This window comes from Poeciliopsis prolifica, unplaced genomic scaffold, assembly GCF_027474105.1.
Source record: "Poeciliopsis prolifica strain line A6 unplaced genomic scaffold, Auburn_PproV2 SCAFFOLD038, whole genome shotgun sequence".
NCBI lineage: Eukaryota > Metazoa > Chordata > Actinopteri > Cyprinodontiformes > Poeciliidae > Poeciliopsis > Poeciliopsis prolifica.
The window spans coordinates 4,109,984-4,132,441 of NW_026562413.1; the positions used below are offsets into that span (position 1 = coordinate 4,109,984).

The 22,458-nt window shown below is 36.8% G+C and overlaps 1 protein-coding gene across 3 annotated transcripts in view; it reads right to left on the reverse strand.

Annotated features, from left to right (window-relative positions):
• The window catches only part of atxn1a (ataxin 1a), a 96,021-nt gene that overhangs the window by 27,168 nt on the left and 46,395 nt on the right, over window positions 1-22,458 (reverse strand). For all 3 annotated transcript variants that reach the window (XM_055053740.1, XM_055053739.1, XM_055053741.1), the window contains one exon: window positions 2,434-2,549. The gene's annotated coding sequence lies outside the window, so the exon portion shown is untranslated. The remainder of the gene's footprint in view (window positions 1-2,433; window positions 2,550-22,458) is intronic.

Below are 22,458 nucleotides of genomic sequence, written 5' to 3' on the forward strand. Positions count from 1 at the left end.
AAAGGTACAAGTAAAATAAGCCAATGATGGTGTCATTGTGTAGTAGAAAGAAGGAGATAGACAGCCTAAAGAAGGACAGACAGGAGAAGTCTATTAGCTAATACAACTCATGCAGACAGCCTCCTGCTGCTTAGGATATTGATTCAAGGATATTGTGCTGAATGCTGTGTGAGTGAGTGATGGTTAAACCCTGGCTTTGGGCCTCAAGGCATAATATAGTACTACAACAGCTCCCTCTTTGCACAAGGCACTTGGTCTTTCTCCCCTTAGTAAGTGTGCATGTGTGTGAGTGTGTATTTATTCACATATATGAAAATTATTAAGCGAGACAAGGAGACACAAAGAACATTGAAGTGTTTGTTGTTTGAACAGTTATAAAACAGAAAAGCGGTGTGGTAAAATAATAATTATGATAAGAAAATGTGCAGATTACAGTTCAGAACAAATGAGCAAACATGATGACCTCTTAAGTACAAAAAAAAGTAGGGTTGTGTTTGTTTCAAGAGGACAGCATAATGGATTTGCCAGCAGCACTTTTCCCATACGCCTTGGAGCCAAGATTTCCCCGGCTAGCTAAGGATACTACTAACTCTCTTTCTCTCTCTCTCAAAGGCACTCACACTTCTTACTGTTTGAATGGCAGGAAAAAAAAGGAGCTTGAACTGTGAAGAACAGTCTTGCTCACTTAAAGGAGCACGGTCAAAGTGAAAAATAATAAAATTAGAACAAAAAAGGAAATATATTTTTGTGGAAGCTTCTAGGCAGTAAACCTTATGTCATTGGAAAGGCTGTGAAAGGATTGTAAGAAAAATAAATTTGTGGGTCGTGTACCACAATTGAGTTTGTGAGTTGCACCATGAAAGTTTTGCCAAATGTTCAGCTTTTGGTGGAGGTATTGTGATGGTGTGGGATCCAATCTTCTAGTCATCAATGGAGGTCATGTCAAGGCAGATCGATGTCAACATGAGATTCTATGACCAGCATCTATCCCTTACATCCACTCTTAGGAACCAGGGTGTAATTTGTCACCCCTACACCAGGGGGTTTATCAAAGAATTACTTCAGAATGTGGATGTAAGGTCAGTTATTCATTTCAGTCTCACCCTCACTGGTCACTTGCAGGATCTGTTTGATGTGCTATTCTTGCCAGAGTGACCAACACAATCACATTGGCTAACTTTACACAACGGACGGTCGAGGAACGGGATGCTATCCCAGTTGTCTCTTTGGATTACCATAATCTATTGGTAACTCAGTTTTGGAAATATTTCTAGTCATTGTATAAGATGATTACCCACAGAGTTGGAAAAACCACTTCCATTGCACAAAACGAGCAGAATGTTTTTCATGATGACTTTATGTTGAATTTCCCCTGAAAGCACCTAACAAAGCATCTTTTCACATGTTAAATATTAAAATAAACAAAAAATGATACGGAAAAAAATAAAGTAAAATCGAGCAGCTGGCAATTTATTCTATTGAATAAAGCAAAGAAACAGAGCATCTCAAAAGTTATTAAAAATGGCCCTATCTTAACTAAAATAGCTGTTTCAAGTTGATTTTCATGACTCACTTGAAAAACGTCTGGGTTCATATCCTTGACCTTACATATGTGCTCAGCTGAAACGTCTGTTAGATAATCGCCAGCAGCTCCAAAAGCTGCTACACTCTGCAACTGACCCAGCAATCCGAAGTCTCAGTGGAGACAAGGAGTGAGAACGTCTTCCCTTGAGATTAGCATTTCTTCAAAAATAATAAATATAAGCAGTTCAAATGCAGAATTCAATTAACCTAAAGATTTATCTCCTCCAATCACAACGAATGCAGTTAACAAATCTTATCTTCATTAGCTGAGTCTCACTGGCTTAATTTAAGCATCTAAATGAGACCTTCTTATCTATCACCATAACGTCAAAGAGTAGCTGACTGAATAAGTGATATATTAAATTGTTTTGGTCAACTAATTATGCTGCATAACAAATAATGAATATTAGACAAGTGAGCCACTTACTATAAGAGTTCGATTATGTTTGTAATGTGATGTGGTTCAAAGCTTAAGCAAAGAAAGAAAATTCAGATTATGTGGTGCCACTCCATTAAAATCGCAAACTCACTTTATTTGACATTCATTTGTGCAGTTGCCAGATTGACGGGTTTATCAGTGGAACTGGCCTCCTGGCAATGCAGAACACAAGGCTGGAAAGTCCTTGATGCCAGAGCTAATAACATCAGATTAAACATGACAGTCAGACTTACAGCTTTTAGGCCGGAACAGCAGTGTGACAGCAGTTTGTCTGTAATGACTCAGCGGTGAGCCTTGTCTTATAGCTAGAGACACAACTTGATCTGTAGCTAACTTATCCATATCTGAAGAGAAACCGCTTAAGAACACAAGTAGCTAAATATTCAAATTGCCAAATGTTACATTCTCACCTCATTCAACACAACTGCTCCAGATTCCTTGTTTGTCAGCAAGCAGCAAAGGCCATGGAGAGGTTTCCAGACTATATCCCACAATGAGGAACGTGGACTGAGGGACTCAGCACTCCCTGGAAAATAACGACAAATGTTAAACTAAACATGTGAATAGAGCTACTTTCACAGCTTTGATGTGATGTTTTAAACTTTTGATAAGAAAATATACAGCCTTGCAAGCCTACGAAAAAAAAAACACATTGAAGAATGCCTTCGTAGAGAAAGCTCAGGATGTATCTGTATGTCTGCTAGCGAGAGCCACAAATTGCAAAGATGTTATTATCCACCATAAAGTGTGAATTTTAACACTTCCTTCAAAAAACATTTCAGGCAAAAAGCCTTGAGGAAAAAAAAAACGTCTGCATTAACCTATTCTCATCACGACACAGCACATTTTGCATAAGGAAAAACTGTTTTATATCTGTGTAGAGACAGCAATGGTTTGAGGAATTATGGATAACATAACCCTAACCCAACATTGCAGTTAAAGAAATTAGGATGATGTTTCTGTTCATAAAAGTTAGTATATAATGTTTCCATTTTCTACAAAAGACCAGCAAAGAAGATTTGTGGTCAAAACACCTAAAGAGAAATGTTTATGCTGCCCTGCTTACAATTTAAGATCAAATTATATTAATGTTGGTGATTGTTTTATTAGTGGAAGGAAATGAAGCTCAGAAAATGTCATATTCTGAAAAGAAAAATAAATCCTGAGAGAAGGGCAAAAAGTCATTCTTCAGACAAACACTGCTTATGCAAGAGTAACTATATATTAAGATGTTTAACTTTGTGACTTTTAAATTATTAACTATTATTAGCTATTGACGGTATTCAAACTGTAAGAGCAACATGTGATCAGATGAATTACGTCACAACAATGTTCCTCAAGCAAAGCTTTAAAATTGTAATAGAATAGAATGGCATGTTTCTGATGTTACCATCAAACAGGTTTCCAAAAATTGCTTAAACCCCACTGTTAGTGTCAGTAAACTTCTGAATTTCGAGAAAAATCTTTCCTCTCAAAAGCAAATAGAAATGATTCTGCAAAAGGATGGAGTTAATGGAGTGTGATTTAATGGAGGATTTTGAGAAAAAGAAAGTTGCTTCTTTTTGCATAATGTAAGAACCTGCCTAGTTCTATATGAAGGGTAATAATCAGGAGATGCAAATACATCTGATGACTGACAGTCATTAAACCAGTTCCCCAACCTAATCGATTGAGATCAGCCAGCTTTCACGGCTCTTATCGATGGGGACATAATTTAAACATTCCCTTTGATGGGTTTTACACTTGCACATCACCTAGGACCTGTCAAATTAAAAGAATCTCCAGATCAGCTTTAAAGATATCAAACGTGCAACACGCCGACTTGTGAAACACCCACATGCACCGTAACAGACAGATCAGGTGATTGTCGACAGCGTACACATACTCTGTGGGACTAATTAATCTGCTTGTCTTGGAATGATGTGGATGTTACGGAGAAACAAGACACAAACTCCCTGCTGTTAATAAGCTGCAGTAGAGAGTTGGGGTTGCCAGTGAATGTTTAAGGGATTCCAAACATCCTACTGACCCACTTTTTATGAGTGTGACAAAGACACACAAAAAAAAAAGAGTTGGCAGAGTGGGAGTGAATGTGGGCGACTTTCTTATTGTTCTAAAGCACTCTTACAGGCAAGGCAGGAATTACAGTCTGAAGGATACATTAGTGGCAGTAGGAGATGCCTTTCCATGCACGCTTTTATAATATGCATGACGACTCAATTCTACAAAGGATTGAGAGCAACTGTGAGCACAAAATACAACAATGGAATAGTGAGGCAGAGAGAGAAAAGGAGAAAATGAATATCCAACGTCAGATGTGAGAAAATCAATCGGATTCTGTGGTGGGCTTTAGTGTGGAGCTAAACTAAAGCCTTTACATGAATTAAACTGGCTTTACACACAAAGCAGAAGGGTTTGAATGAACAAAGTTGTTTCAAAGGAGTCAAAGGAAGAAAAAAGTAGATGACGACTGCGCGAATAGATTGAATGATGCCACCTAGCAAAGGAATTCATCAAATCTATCAGACGATACACAGAGAATGTAACAACAAATTGACAGATAGCTAAATGGCACGAAATGTAGAAAAGCGAAAGAGAAGAAAAGGTGGTGAGAATTAAGGACACAGAAAGAGAGGAATAGGAATGAAATAGACCGGCAAGCAGTGAGATAGAGAGAAACAGATGGTGGCAGAGAAGAGGCAGATATACAAACTCACTGGGAGAACAACACTGGCATAGCCAGTGAGGCACAGCAGGGAGCATAAAAAGCTGAAGAAGGTCAGCAAAAAGGGTGGCGGAAGATGATGAGGATGAAAGCAAAGCAGGACAAAGACTGAGTTATGCACCAAAAAAAAATAAACATTCGCCAACTTTTTTGGAAAAACACAAGAGAAAAGTTATTATATGCTATCTAAAAATGTTTCCAGTATGGCTTTCTGATAATTCAATAAATGAAAGGTTTAGGTTGCCTGCAATGCACAATTCCAGTAAGGTAATGTTTCGTTGATGAATTTGGACTCTGTGTGGATCCAACATGACTTTTATCAAAACTGAGAATTTGAAGCATGATTCAGGTTTGGAAGTACGCACAAATAAACACAAAAAAAAACCCACACCTGTGTACTGGTGAGAACAGGAAAGCTTTGAAGTTTGTTTTCCAATTCGTACACATTTTGTTCTGATTTGAGGTCTACAGGAAGCTGGCTTCAGAGAACAGGGCCTCAGTAAGTAAGCGCATCCTCAGAAGGCTTGGATCTAATTTTGGGAACAGCTAAAAGGTCTGCACCTGATAACCCGAGAGAACTGATGGGGTTTTACACAGTGAGATGGTCAGAAATTTACAGAGGGAAAGCAGTCCATTAGCTACTCTGAACTATTATGGGACTTGAAAAGTGATTCAGATTTGAACAGAGAAACAATCATGCCACTTGAATGGAATACTTTTATATTCTTGCGCTCCTCCATGAACTCTGAGTGTCATAATCTTGTAGTTTAATTCTTACAAATCACTCCTTGGATACTGTCATATTGCAGTAGCCTTACTTGTCAAAAATTGACACAGCATTAGTTTGAGAGACATATTTGAAACCGTTGTTTTATTCTTAAGGAGTGAAAAGAAGTTGGATGTTTGGGGTAAAATTATAAACAGTGACTGAGTCCAAAACAAGTCCAGGATGTCCAATGTCTTCATTAACTTTTACAAATTTGGATGAATGAGGGATTAAATTAGGAATATTAAGAATTAAAAAATGTAATAATATCACATGGAGTAAATCTGTTACTGTTTTTTTTTTATTTCCAAAGGATTTTGTGGCATTATGGATTCTATAAAGAAAAGAATAATAACAAAATCTAATGTTATAGATAGGTATAGGTAGAGCAGCCGCACGACGAACGGAGGCTCTCAATGCAGCTGCCCCCAGTTAGATTCTCTCTCTGTCCTTCTTCCAGTCTTATCTGTCATTCAGTAACGGTGACTAGGGCAACCAAAACCTAACAAAAAAAAAAAGTAACTTAAAATGGACTGTTATTTGCACTTTTAACAGTGTAATAATTGAAAACAAATGAGCGTGTGTCCTATTAGATCTTTAAAGTATGGAAATGGGAAACCTAAATTCCAATGAATGCATTTGCAGTTTATATTTGCTTTATGGCTGTAGTTTTTCACACAACATTTAATAAATTGTTTACGGCGACAAATTAAAGATAAACCGATGAGTGTTTTTTTCGCTATTAACGGACCAAATGGGTGATTTGTATACAAATCTTCAATCCATTGTGTGATTGTCCTTCTGCTGTTTTTGGACGAAGTGAGTAATAAGTTTATGATCAAGCATGTGTTTCTGCAACTGTGTGCAGTGATCTGGACCAAATGTTCTCTCTGTGAGTGTTGCTCTTTGCTAGACTGCATGCTGGCATATTTAGACTACGAATACTTCTGTCCACTCAACCATCACTTCATCTGTTTTAGAGATCACATTCTTCACATTCAGTCTTTGCCAGATGTACAGGCACTGTGGTTGCAAAATGTTTTCTTGATGCACACAGTTCTGCTGAGTCTGTTCTAAATGTCCACCTTGAAACTGTAGGCACGACGTCAAAAAATATTTATTCTCAGGAGGCTCTTCTTTTCTTGAACTTTGATCTTCTGCAAGATAAATGTAATGTAAAGAAAGATAAGAGCAGAGAAAATACACCTTATAAAAGACCAAACCCACACTGAATGTTCATGTTTAGCAAGGCTTTTTTGTTCTCTCCTTTCTACCTTGAACCAGGCCAATTCCAGCTCATTTGTTAAAGGCACTGCGGACAATCACGGTCACAGGAACACGTACGCATAGATGAAATGCCTCAGGAGCTGACGTAGTGTCTGACAGCTGTTTAGTTTCTTAAGACAGAAGAATGCATTGAATTTTTTCGTGGGTGTGTAATCCAAGTGGCTGACCATCACAAAATTGTAGAGGAAATGCCTCCCTCAACCACAGCTCAACTTTCCAAGGCTATCACAACCTTACAGTAACACAAGTCATGTCACCCGAAACCATAATCCAAACATTCAATATGACCAGATATTATGACCACCTAATAAGAAATGTGCATTAAGGGATCTCAGAAGTGCCATTTAGGTCATATTAAATTTGTAAAGCAGTATTCTCAACAGCTTTTGCAATAATTATAGTACGGCAACTGCTGAAAATGACTGCAGGACTATGCAAGTCATCTCTGACTTTGTACGCAGACACAGAGGAAGGAGAGAGTTGGAGAGGCACAAAGCCCTGGAAATCTTTGTTAAACAACTAAACCAACTAAAGATCTGGATTGTCCAATTTTCCTTTGATCCGCTGTCTTGTTGTTAAGTACTGACATTTTATCACTGAGCTGATTATAACATAGCTCTGCTCTACAGATGGCAGCAAATGTTCAGTCATTTATTCACAGCTACAGTACATAAATGCAAAAAAATTGCATAAAAATGACAACTTTGTTAGTTCTGGGGCCATTTTAGTCAAACAACTCAATTACCATGGTTGAGTTCAGGTTTGAATACGCTTTACAACACTCTGCTATTAAGAAAGTTATTGCGGGAGTTAAAATTTAACGATACAACGTTTTTGGCAACCACTACCTGTGATGCCTAAAAGATATAAGGTCCTATATATATTTTTTTTATTTCTCACAAAGATTTACAAACATGTCCTCCCTCATTTTTTTACTGCAGCTAAGTATATAAATAAACCATAAACACATTCAGACAAAATAAACAATAAAGAGACAATGGGGACAACAAACTTCAAATGTGTCTGTGAGTGTCTGCTTCTGCATTAAGAGAGCATGCTGAGAGAAAAGGAAGCGAGATTTCTGTGCCAAGCCTCTCTTTGGCAGACAAACAAGGACACATACACTAACTCGCTCTTTTACACACACACACACACACACACCGAGCTGAACATTTTTAATTGGCCCTGATCTGCCGGTTACTGTTCTTGCCACTCTCTTCACCTCAATGTGCTGGCCCCCCGTGCCTGGCAAAGGCACAGCTGGACTCGAGAATGTGGGCGTGTTTCTAAATGTCTGTACCCCGGAGTTTGTTTCGCTTATGAGTCTGTGTTGAAGTGCAAGAAGGTGGTATTTCCAGCTAATAATGAACCACACTTACACTTTGTGCAAAATTAATCAGGTCCTTTCAAGCAAATCTATGAACTGATCTTAAATCTGTACGGTTGTGTTGAAAATGTCTGTGAAGGATACAGCTTCTTTGTCCTTCCCGACCCCAATGAGGCACTTTTGGCAAGTCCAGATAATGTTTGAAGCTACAGAGGATTTGTTCGCTGCAGAGGCACATGTCAGTGATTTCTCGTGCTTTTACAGAAACTCTTAACGTGAAAGTCTGCGACCACAGGAGTGTGCCGTAGAGCACTGAAGGATAAACAACCTTGATAGACAAAATCTTTCAATGTCACCTAAATTTCCAGCCTGTGAAGGTGAATGTGGGTGCTTTTCACATGTGTGCAAGATTTATACACCTTATACAATAAGCACATTGCATCATCCCCTGCTGTATTTTTGCAAAAACACTCACACTCATTCAACACTCACGCTGCAGACACGCACAATTACAAGCAAAGCAAGGTCGAAAAAAAAAAAAGAGGATGAGAAAAGCATGTAGTGAGTGGGCTGTATGTGAGAGAGAGTGTGTGACAGCATCATTACTAGAGTAGAGCACTCTATGCCTGATTGATGGAGATGAGGTTGTTATGGTCGACTGCTGTGAGCTCATTGCCCGGCAACCAGACAATTGGACCTGCCTGCTGTCTGTCCATGTCCGTGTGTGTTTGAGGTCCAAGTCCTGCAGCTCACGGTGTGAAGCAATATGAAATGAGGGATATGTTAACAATTTGTTGCAAATCAACTTTGTGACATAACTGAGAATTGTCAAAGTGAACGCAATCGCTAGCAAATAATCAGGCCAAACAGAACAAACCCATTGCGTGAGACCATGTGGAAAATGTTAGAATACAGTCACATTTTAGTTTTCAAACCTAGGTTATAAACTGAGCTTTGATACACTTATTTATATAAAATATATTAGTATGATTAACAAATTAGCAAAGGGGAGTATTTCTGCAGTTCAAATTGGACATGTTTCATTTAATCATGTCATCAGATGTGAGCAAATTCTTCAGAACAATGCTTACGAAAGTTTAATGTTTCTAAACCTAAAACTGGGAGAGTCCTGTGACCCGGTTGACTGGATAAGTATTAACTGTATAATTAAAAATGGTTATAATGTAATGTTCCCTTTTGGACTTACGTCTTTGTAGAGTTATTAGGTAGGTTGTGTCTACATGTTTGACAGGACATTCCCTTAACCAACAGGTTATCATAAATATATAATTTATTATTTTGATACACAGACAGACATACATATGGAAATCAAGAGTCTCCTGTTTCGATTAGTTACAATGAGTACAAGTCTTTCATCTAACGATTGTTTTACCAAGTGAAATATTTGTATATATTTTTAAATTGTTTAACAAATGTAGACAGTAGTGGAAGACTGAATCAATTAATTAATTAAAACTAACCGATTTAACTGATTTCAATAACTGAGTAAATGTTCTTATTGAGCAAAATGTTGCCATTTTTTTTTCTTTTCTGCTCTGAAAGCTATTAACAAGCGGATATTAACAAGCCATCTGAACATTTATTTAAAAATCACATTAAAAACACAATGAGCAAACTAGTAAAAATGGATATTATCCTTACATTGTTACATGTAGAAATAAAGTTCAACATATCCATCATAGCAGTACTATGAAATCATTTCAATCTATCTCAAAATCATGGATTTGTCCAACAAATATTATGTTTGATGAGACAAAATGTTATTTTTGGATAGGAAGAATATATTTCTGGTCACTTAAAATAAAGTTTAGTGGCTGTCAAATGAAACCAAGTTTGTAAAATGTTGCCTTAAGATATGTAACCAGTCCATACCTGTTGTCTTCAATATTTTTCTGATCTTTTATGCCAAAATGGTTCATTGATCTGAGTGAATTAGGGCAGCAAAATCGTGAACAACTGGATTGAAAACAAATGAAAGAACAGCAACTATTCAAATGACAGCATGCACAACCTGAATAAATAACGATCTAACCCACTTTGAAAGAATACAAGAAAGTATTGTTCTTTGGAGACAAAATATAAACACATTCATCCATCCAACCATTTTCTGTTCACCCTTGTCCATAGTGGGGTCAGGAGGTGCTGGTGCCTATCTCCAGCTATAAACACATATGTGACTCAATATTTTTGCAAAATTTTCTACAGGAATATCAAAGCCATTCAATAATATAGCATACATTTTGAAAAAACAGGATGTTGTCGGTTTCATTAAGAGGCTGAATTGAATTTATTCTCTTTACAGAATGTCTTTATTTATCTCAGACTTATTTCAGCAGGAAAAGAAAATCGTCTGTCTCTCTATGAACTTCAGTTTTTTTTTGTTTTTTTTTTCCAATCTAGCACAGCAACCTTGGGTGACTTGTAAGAAGATACATCATTCAGCTTCTCACATGTGTCTCATCGGGTTACCAGTCGTACACTTGCACACAAATACGCTGGCCTTCCTCTCAGATGACTTCCCATTGAGAAGCAAACAACAAAGACACAATACAACCATCACAACACAGAGAAACACAAGCAGAGCTTGGCCGTCTCTACTGAACTAAAACTTATTAAACTCTTTGGGAGACTTCAAAAGGCTAACAGGACATGGAGAATAAATATTGGAACAAAAAATATTTGAAAATCAATAATTTTTTATATTAATAAAAGCTTTCACTGCATCATCATCTGTAGAGTGCATATGAAGTAACATGCCTGAAGAAGTTGTCAAAAAGCTGGAGGACTTTAAACCTGTAATTTACAAAACTTCTAACTAATGCTGGTAATTAAAAAAAAAAATCCCATGTTCTTGTTTGTTTTCAAATTAAAAGACCAGATTTAAGTATTTGATTAGGATAACGTTCACTTTAGGATAGTCAAACATACAGAAAAAAGTAATGTATATAATGGGATTTTATATTACTGACTAACACAAAGTAGCAATTGACTGTGAACTTTTAAGAACATACGGCTTACATCTGAAAAATGAGACATGCACTTTACATGCTGTTTACATTCAGGCTTTTAAACCTCACGAGATCAGCAGTTTTATTTTCTAGCCTACATGGAGGAAGCTGTAGTGGCAGCATCATGCTGTGGGGATGCCTGTGACTAATTTAGCTCTGACATCAGAACTGTGATGTAGGAACATCGCACTAAACTTAACCATGCTGTAGCTGAAACAGTGGCGCCCCCCAGAACATTTTCAGAGGGGTAGCAAAATCATGCTATCTGTGGGATACAGATAAAAATAAAAAATATTTATTTCTTTATTGGGTTTTACATTTGTGTATAACAATCAGAATTGGAAAATTGTTCACTTATATGACTCAGATAAATACGGTTTGCAACATAAGGCAGTGGTACCATTTGGAGGTTGTAAATGTATTTATATGTGGGAAAGATTTATTGAGGAACAAACCACCAGATGTGTAAATAAAGATCTGCAGCTATTGCTATATTTTAAACACTTGGAAGCCATATCAAATTTTGAGGTTATGGCTGGTAAGAAAACTTAACTTTTTCCTATTTTGGTTTCTGACTTGTCTGAAAATTTATATTTTGTGAGGACAAAAACAAAACACAGGGTTCATCTTTCTTGTCAGTGTCTTCATCCATTATAGCAAACTTGAGTCATCTAACAATTAAGAATGGGGAACAACATCCATAAATAAGCGGTCAAAGCTAGAAGAGACATGAATACATAACCTGCCACACTTTTCAGATTGTATGCATATATTTTATTTAACGTTCTGTGTTCTGTCTCTCCTACTTCATAGTAATATTCCACTTGTTGTTAATCTAACATTAAAAGTGTAATAATACACATTAAATGTTGTGGTTGTAACATGACAAAATGTAAAACACATAAATGTAAACGAATTTATTTGCAAGGTACTGTTTAACCAGATTGCATAAAGCTGTTAAGGTACAAAAAAAATGTGTATGGTTGTGTAATTTTCTTCAACCAAGGTTAGAGGGATGTTTGTTGACCGTGGCCTACTTTTAAAAATGGGCCAGCTCTGCACAAGATCATGCACAGACTCACCACCTGAGGAAAAAAAACTGTTCATTGCAAAGACATCAGTTCTCTGGTTAAAAAAACCATGGCACATCTCCTTCTTTTCATTCACCCAAAGTGTGTCAGCGAAAATGTGCATCAGACTGTGGTGGGTTGCTGTTTTCATAGTGTGTTTTATAAAATCTTTCCTTTTCATCTCCCCCTTCTGTCTGCAGTGGAAGTGAAAATTATTAAAAGTATTTACAACCAGACTCTGAAACACTGCAGAATGAAAACAGTATCTTTGAGCTGAAACCAGATAAGACGCAGACAGAAAAGAAAAAAAAAGTGCGACAGATGAGGAGAAACTGATAACAGAAAGAATAATTCAAAGAAAAATAACTACAGAAGAAACACAGAAACCAAGTTGAGGCTGAATGTGATAAAAGAAGAAAAAATAAGGCTGCATGAGCTTCTGTCTCCCTCTCTTTCTCTTTCATTTGTAGATCTTCAAAGACTAACACAGCACTCCTGAGACAGTTAGCAATACTTGTAGGGCACACACACACACACACCCACACACACACACACACACACACACACACACACACACACACACACACACATCCACACACACACACACACACACACACATCCACACACACACACACACACACACACACACACACACACACACACACACACACCACACACACACACACACACACACTCTGGTAAACTCTACAGGGAGACGAGCTCTGCAGTACCCTCCTCTGAACCTAAGCAATGATATGTTTGGATCTCAGACACACAGATGAAGAGAGTGGAAATGGCTGAGTAAGACGAACTGATGGTAAGAACGAGAAAGAAGATCTAATTAGACAAATTGTACTAAAAGTGTAAGGTGGGAATAAAACTGTCACCTCGAAGCAGGTTAGAAGGATTACCCTGCAATGGTGGCACATTTAAATTATGAATTTGAACAGTAGCAATACTAAACTGAGACAGATCTTAACAATTTTTCTAGAAATCTGTTCAAACCTAAGAGGAATCAAAAATAAATGCTACTGAGAAAATGCTAAACATTGTAGAGTTTAAAGCAATGCACAGCTTGTCAACATATGAATTACAATATTATTGTCTTAAACTTGTAGTGGTGAGTTAGGGGCTGTTTCATACGTATCTATATAGTCCTTAGAGAAATATAGAAGCAGTGCCCCATACTTTAGGACAAAACCAGGGAAGTACAAAATGAATTTTTCAACAAGCAAGTTATCTATTACAATTAATTCAATGTATTTATCCAATGTATCAATTATTTATCACATCAACCCAAGAAAAGTGTAAAACAATTGAGGTTGACATTGTTTTAAATCGAATTAGGCTGGTACTTATTTGAGAGATAACTGTCAATTGTAGCTTTTAAGCAATAGAATTAAATCTGAATAAAATCCACAGATAAAGATAATGTAATTTTTTTTTCATCTGTCATTTCTGCCTTTGATAAAAACATTTAGCCTTATTTATGCGTTATTAATTTTACACACGTTTATCTGAAACCAAAATCATAAGATAAAGGATCTTTTGAACCTGAAACCAAAAGAGAAAACTATTACGCCACAGAAGCATACAACTACAGGTTATTTTAAACCTTTTTGCCTTTTCCCTAATGCAACTGAAACATTATAAGAAGCTTTTTTTTTTTTTGTCTTTAGTATTTTTGAACATTTAGATTCATGTCGTTTTTTTTTTTCTCTAAGGCGAGGGAATGAGTTCGACTCAGCAGCATGAAAATGTTTTCTGTGTAAATCTTCATCGTTTATCTGCATGGCCAATAAGATTGGACTCCTAATTTGCTTACGTTGTTAAAGCATCTGCGTGTTCTGGGGAAATAATGTTCCTGCAGAGCTTGTTAGTTCTGTTTTTTGTATTTCGTCATTCTGTACACAAATTTAATCGCTCTTCCCTGGCTGGTCTATGTGTTTTAAATGTTGTCATTCAAACTGGTTTGCTTTGTCTCTCACTCTAGCTTTAGGCTCTATGCATCTTCTTTATTCCCTCATTTGACCTTCCTACTTTTGTCCATGTCTTCTCCTCCTACGCCTGTGTATTCTATAGTTCACTCTCAGAGGCAATTTACTCATGCATGGCCTATGAAAACTGAATACACTTGTCAAATGAGCACTCCGAGGATGTTTGACACATAGTTATTGTACGCTCCACTGGTTAACCAAAAAGCCATTAGCAACTGCACATGAACACACTGATGATAATGAAACATGCACTCACACATACTGAACAAATAACCTAAACCTAAATATCTTGTAATTTTACATCCTCTTTAGGCTGTAGAGTTATTTCAAAACTATTGCTAATGTTCCTGTTTCAGGAGTTAACCCTCCAACCAACAAATATGTCAAAGCTACTTGCTAGGAATTTTTCTTATTTCAAGAATAACTAAACACAACAATAAATTCAGCATAGCAGAGAAGGGGAATTCAAGTGTCACGTTCCTTTAAGAGTATGTTTGTTCTTCTCAATATTCACACACTGAACCACATCTATTAATAACTGTGCTGTTCTTGAGTTCTCTGCAGTATTTCTGTCATAACCGTGCACACGCATGGACATCCACTAGCAAGTTCTCACTAATCTATTTGCATTTAGCACAGGATCTCACACTGGCTGATCACAGTTTTTCTGGTTGTGGGTACATCAGGTGATATCACGCTGACAATAGATTCATGCTGTTACTTAACTTTACACACAGTTTAAACACAGAGCCGTTTGCATATTATGGTTGTCTAGAAGTTTATATTTGCCTTTAATGGCACAGTTAGAATAAAATACATTAGCATACAGAATATCCTAAAGCTTTCAATTTATGTCGTTGCAGAAGACAAATGTTGTGTTGCTATGCCACAGCAGATAAGTGACCTTTTTAACAAAAGAGAGTTTTATCCGTCATCTACTTAACACAGAAAGACCAGGGCTTTCAATTTTAACATTAATAATTATTTTATTCTATTTAAATGTCTGACGAGTGACAGTGATGAAACATCTCTGGGACCACAGAACAGAAGCATAAACCATAAATTCAGTCGCTAATCAACACATATTCATAGATTTTTAAATTCAGCTAATACTAATTTGACTGTGAAAGATATAATTAGCACATTAGAAAGATTTTTTTCTAACTTTGGAAGCTGTTAAAATTCCAATTAGTTCAGGGTATATTGTTTTACTATAAGACTTTTCTCCAAAACGATACAAGACTGCAGCTTTCTCTGTCAGTAAACATCATAGATACCAAGGCCTCCTCTGAAAAGAATGTGGTTTTATAATTTGAAAACCTTTCTTTCATAAAGGAGGATGTATGGGTGTTGGATTAACAAATTATATCTACAAATTAAAGGAGAACATGTTCAAAAAGCTCTCCTTTTTATATAATTATTTTCTAAACCTATTTTTACAGTCTACAACCTAGAAATATATTAATACCCCATGATTGTTTTCACAGTTTGTAACCACAAACTCCAACCCATTATGTTACGATTTTACGTGACACCAAAACTACCACCACTGCTGCAGGTCTTTTAGTGAATCTCTACCAACAGTGAACTTCTGTTATTTATTTCTAAATATGTCAAGTAATTGCTTTTTGCTGCGACATGTTATGTGTAAAGAGAAGTCCTGATATGCTTGCAGCCATGACTGGGAACTTATTTCATAACTGCAGCTAAGCTTTATGCTGTTTAGGTGTGACAAGATCAGCCAGGATAGATGTTATTGTCAGCTCTGAATGGGGTTATGATGGTATGTTCACGATTCCCCACAACAGCTTCCCAATGCCACGTCTAGAGTCAGTAAGTCTTCCAACATGCATTTTAGAACTAAGTATTGGAGGAATATTAACAATTTCTATGAAATAAAAAAAAATTCATAAAATTATTGAATAAATATAGATAAAATTTCCTTTTCGAAGAGATCAAATGTCAAGTTTTGTCATCAGTCTGGTTCTTCTGTAAATTTTTGGAGTATGCATTTTATGTTCAATTAAAGAGTCATTAGCTGGTAACAAGCCAAAGCAAGTAACCTGAAATTGCTAGCATGTCTCAACATTTCCCATAAACCCAATGCAGAGAGTTTGTAAGTATTCTACAATCCTTCTGAAGATAGCAATCTATGGCATGCCTGGCTGACACATGTAGGAACTATGTGTACAATCTAAAAATAGACAATAAAGTTTGGAATGAAGTTCAAAAGATTTGTGGTCTAAATTCATGAACATTATGAAAATACAATGGATGACAATCAGTTTGCTGAAAGAGATGAATGTGTGACACACCTGAACGGGTTGGGTTTTTTTGTGAGTAAAAGAGAAAGAAAGCAAAAGCAGAGGATAACATCAATACTGTGGATGGGCGGCAACTGACAGAAGGTCACCATGGCTTGCTGCCACGGGCTTTCAGTTTATGAGAGTGTAAACACAACAACACCATCTATTTGTGTGTGTAAGTGCATTTAGTCCTTCACACTGTGAAGGTGATATTTTATTGAATCTATAATCATCCATGCAGCCTGTATTCTTGCAGAAAAAGAAAATCACAGTTCTAGTCATTCATTATCTCAAATCTCCTATTTCTAGTTGACAGCCAACTCCTTCCTTTAATCCATTCTTCTTTTTTTCTTTGTCTATATGCTGGCGATTACAAAGTCTTGCATAACAGGGTTGGCCGGTATCCAGTTAGGCCTTACACAAAGTTTCCCCATTAGTTAGTAACACTGCATGGACTGAGAAGTTTCTAGAGTTCTTGTACCACTCAATTAAATATGTTACAAATTATATTGGTTACATATAAAGGCTAGCTAGTTGCTAACATGTCGTCATTTTGTTTTGTTAGACAACCCAACTTGGGTTTAGAGCAAGATGGGTTAGCTAAGTCAAGTTGTGTTATCTAAAGAAACATAAAAACATACGTATTTTATCACACTTATAAAATATGCATGCTGCTTTCTTAATTGCAGCCTAACCTTCTTGGACTGAAAGTTTAATCCCGATACAATCTATGAACTAAGTGATCAAATAACAATTAGCTCAATGAACCACAAGACCGGTCCAACTCCCTTGACGTGTCAATTGTTCCAAACACTTGGAATCCCAAGGTCAGTGAATCTTTTTCAGCGCAGACAGAGCTTCTGCTTAGTGTAAAATGAGATTAAGTAACACAAATACCAGGTTACTGCTGTGGCATTTACATAGCTTCTGTAGCAGTTCCACCTGACCGTAGATTGTGATGCCCATATCCTGGAATATTTTGGCTTGTCCAAAAGCCTCTATGGTTATCTTTGTCTGTGTTGTATCTTCACTCTATAAAGTCCTTTTCTCTGTACTATCATCTTCATCTGTCCTGGCCGTTCTCTGGAGACATGAGGTGAAATCAACTATGTTCTTATACACAGAGTGAGCATGAATTATGTATATTTCAAGCTGGCATCATTCAGACTGATGTTGCTGGACAGCAAACGATAGAGCAAAGGGCCAATCTAAGCTACCAAAGCATTAGTTTGTGTGTGAGCGTGTGTGTAAGTCGAAGGCAGAGGCACTGAACGGAGTCACAACAGCAATTTATTGCAGGAAATCCAGAGAGTATAAACCCGAAGTGTTTGGCTGGAGGGACTTTCCTATAAGAGGCATTCACTTTGTGGATTATATCTGTGTATATATAGAGCAAAGTGTGTGGGTAAGTGTCTGGGAGTGCGTGTGTGTGTGTGTGTGCGTGTGTGCTTAGGGGATTCCGTGGTTTGCTCCATGTCTCATTACATCATCACATGAGCTCTGCAGCTGCTCACATGAAAACACACAATGCACACACATAAACAACATTGTATACACACACAGACAGGGAAACATTTTGATTTTAATATGTCTATACTTTACCATATTATTAAGATACAACTAATTTTGTTTATTGAATCTGCTTCAGTTCTTAAAAGACTTTTCTGCACTGCTTTTCTAAAGGCCTGGGATATCTGTACAGAGAGGTGGAATCAGAGAGGCAAACAGGAAAATAAACAGTGAAGGTGTGGGAATGAATCCCCTAAATTTGGAGGGCTTAGAGATCACAGCCACCTCTGAAAAGCTAAAATATGCAAATACTTGACATCCCACATTAGAACATGTGTAACTGTCAATTTTAGCTCAAATACACTTTAATATGAATTAATTGACAAAGTAAAAACTGTCATAGAAATACAAATAAGCAAATATCTACAGTCTTCCAAATGCAAAACTGCAAAGAGACGATGGGTTCAAAGTACCCAATTTAAATTTTTTTTGCAAATGATGAACCTAGTAACACAGAATTACAGATATATTACAAGTTTTGACCACAGGAATAATATCTACTAATTTCTATTCTATTCCATTCTCAACATATTGCAATCGAGTGAGTCATAACCCAGCCTTTGGAGGTTTTCAGGACATGCTCAGCAGGATAGCTCAGCTGTGTCAGAGCAGACACACATGTAAGACCTGTAAAGCATCATGTTTGTATTTTGCTCACCTCACCTGGGGTAGAGGGAAAAAGGAGTCTGGCAATTGCTGAGAACTGAAGTTCAGGTGTGTTGCAGATACAAGACAAGCAATTTGAGAGAGTGATTGGAGGATTTGGAAGGAAAGTTGTCGTCCATTGCTGTGACGCGAGGGAGCTGCTGTTTTACTTACAGACTCCAGTTGACTGTCATCTAGCAAGTTTACTGTCATAAATCTTTTTGTACTACAACTTGCACCTCATATTCAAGCAAAACTGTAAAAGTCAAGGTACTTACAGAAGTCTTGTTACACCATAAGACATGATAACCTGAGCCCAAAATAGATTCAGTACATGATAAATATCCATAACTTTAAAAACCTGCCCTTGAACACCCCAAAGAGGATATTTGTGAGCATTAACCTTCAGCATGCACTACAGCATGCTGCAACAGAAGTAATGAGTCAGGAAGAAAGACAACATTTTTTAAAAAAAGGAAAGGAAGTAGTTATTCAGTTGCCATGTTGTCTTGATAGGGATGACTAATAAACACTTCTGGTCAGACAGTCTAACAAAACTTGGTTACTGAAGCATGAAAGACGCCTCTAACACTTAGAAATAGTATTTCTGGTAGCAATGGTGATACTCTCAAAAAAAAAAACTAACAGACAAGACATCAATAGAAATTTCGTTGAATCCTGTTCAATGACAATAAATACTATCTATTCTGTTCTATTCTATTCTATTCTATCATATGAACTATTTAAAAGCACAGAAGTAACAATGAAGTAGCTAAAAAGGCTCAAATTAGATTTGCTTCAAAGGTTCCCAGCAATGCAATCTAAATTATTTTACACAACATAGATTGCATTTAATCAAATCTAGTTCAAACTCCTAACTGGATAGTTCTACATTCAAAGTTTGAGCTTTGTTAAATATTTATTTTTGCTTGGATTACTACAGACAAAATAGATTGGTTTTTGGTTACTTAGGTTTGTGAATGAACAGAACAGCTGTGTGACTATGTGCACAGCTGTAAAGCTGGCAAACAGACAAATGCATTATCCGTCTCAGTGGCTGGCCAGCTGTCTTGTGGTCTAATCAACTGGCTGGCTGGATGATACCTGACTGAAGCAGGAGGATTAAACCAAGTAGCTAATGCTGTATGCCAGACAAGGACTACACAATGTTTTTACATCAATTTGGACGGAGGCAACATGTTGACACCCTTCAAATGTATCTGTGTTTGTGTGTAGTTTCTGGGAACGGGGCTCCTTGCTTTCTGCTGTTATACAATACATATTGTATAACAACTGGCAGTGAGTGGGCGGCTCCCGCCATCTGGAGAGCTGCAGCCGCGTATCCGCGCCAAATGTTACACGTCGTATATGTGTGTGCGTGTGTTTATTCGCACCCATGCTATTCAGTGTTTTTGTGTCCACCCCACCTCTACAAATAGACACAGCATCATCTGCAGTATTTATGTTGATATGCAGGATGAATTAACTGGATGAAATCTCAGTCCAATAGTAGACACTGTGCATCTTTTTCTATACACCATTGTCTATTTGTCACTAATGCAATAAAGGAATAATTTCAGAAGTGCACACAATAGCTGCAAACACAGATTGTTCATTAAACCCACCTAGTCCTCTGAGAGGAATGATGCTGTCTGAACTTCATTATGTTCCTTATGAGGGCATCACTATTTCCTCAGATGACGCAGAGATGGCTTCAACTAAACAAACAAGGTTTCAGAACTCTTCAATCATCCTCAAATGAGCAACATCACACTTTGAGAGAGAAAAAAACACATACTTCACATCCACAAACAAAGTAAACACAAAGCTGAGAGAATCCACTCTGTCAACTAAGAGTCAGTGCCTAACTGTTGCTATGGAGAGGAAAAGCACAGCTTTATAGTCTATTTTAAGGAAAGTGGTGCTAGTTTTCTCTTCCTGTGCATATATCAGAGTCAAACAAACTGTGATAGAAAGCATTGGCACTACACTGTATAGAGGTTTTTAAAAATCAGACATTAACTATCTGCTGCTATTGTGACTCATATTTGTCCACTAAAATTAAATGAAAAACATTTTACAGCTTTGTTAATGAAAGCTGTAAAATGCCCATAAAAGGAATTGATCCTCAACAGCACAGCACGTGTAGCAAGTATTGAACATGTCAAGATTTCCTCTGCAAATACAAAGCATTGGAGTTACTGGTGTGAAATTCACAATGCAAATTCCCAAACATACAACTAAATCAAGACAAATTAATCCATTAAATTACCTATTTGTAATAAAGTGGACAGTGGGAATAAGTGGTAAGCATGGGAAGGGAAAAAAGCGGCAAAAAGGCATATAAAGGCCAAAATAGCTGAAATCTGTCAGCATTTAGCTATTATTCCTGCTCCGATCAGTGCAAATATCGACTGGTTCAGTGCAAATCGATGGTCCATGAAAAGGTTTGTTGTTCCAAGGAAGTTCTCCAGAAGCATGTCATAATAAGCTAGAACCAAAAAAGAAAGAACAGGGAAGCATTGCTGAGATCACATTTTGGAGGTGATGGTCATAGACAGGTAATCTATGTCAAGACACTCAAAATAACTACCCAGGAACCAAAAGTAGGAAAATATGGAATTTGCTATAATATTGGTCAATGTTGAAATAATAATATTATTTGCTATAAATGAATTAATACATAAACATGTTTAATGATTTTCTCCTTTTGGTTCAATGCAAAGAGTTCCCGAGCAGCCTATCCAAGTAATTGGGAGAGGGAGTGTTCATTATTTCCATCCAACTTCACAGTGTCTGTAATCTAAAAGCTTCTTCGAAGTGGCATCTGATGTTTCGCTGTGGAAACATCTGTGTCTTCTGTATGTCTCTACAACCTTAGTGCCCTTATACCTTTTAAAACTTTTTACAGGGCATAAACAAATGTCAACAAATATATTAGAAATATAGACAGCTTGAATTTGTGGTCCTTAAATAATTAGCAAAAACCTACAGCAGTCCAGGCGATAAGAAGAAAAGTCTTTTTTTGTTAAACAGTCTCAATTTTTTTTTTTCTTTAGATCCAAGTTTGAATTCTGGCTTATGAGATTAAAACAAAGGTTACATTGTAAATTATTTGCTTTGAATCTTAAAAAAAAAAAAAAAAAAAAAAAAACTAGAACTGAATATCTTCATGCACAGAAGAGGTGAACAGATCCTCCCAGGTTTAAGGACAGTCTGCGTGAAAGAAAAGAGAAAATCACATCTGAAGAAATGCTTGAAGCTAGTTTCTCCATGCAATACATATTCAGAAGATTTTATTATCAGGAAATGCTTTTCTGCTTTTCTGAATCAATCCACTTCATTACACACCAATCATAGATTCATTTCTACGGGCATCTTTGTTTGCATTCGGGTTGTTAAAGATATTGGTTTGATTTTTTTTAAAGACCTCAGTAGAAATATATTCACTGCGGAAATTGTTATGAACAATAATTATTTTCCCATTTGTAAAAGCGTTAACAGCTTCCACAACATGCACACCATTTGAGTATTATCGTGCAAAGATATAAAGACAACGTGTTATATAATTCACAAAAAGAATACATGTTATCATGTGTTTTCTCCTAAGGTGAATGTGTAAGACCCACCAAGACAGGAAGGTGTTACATTGTCTCTGTTTTTAGTTCGTCTTCACACCCTGAGAGAACACCAGTGCAGCTCTTCTCTCGAATG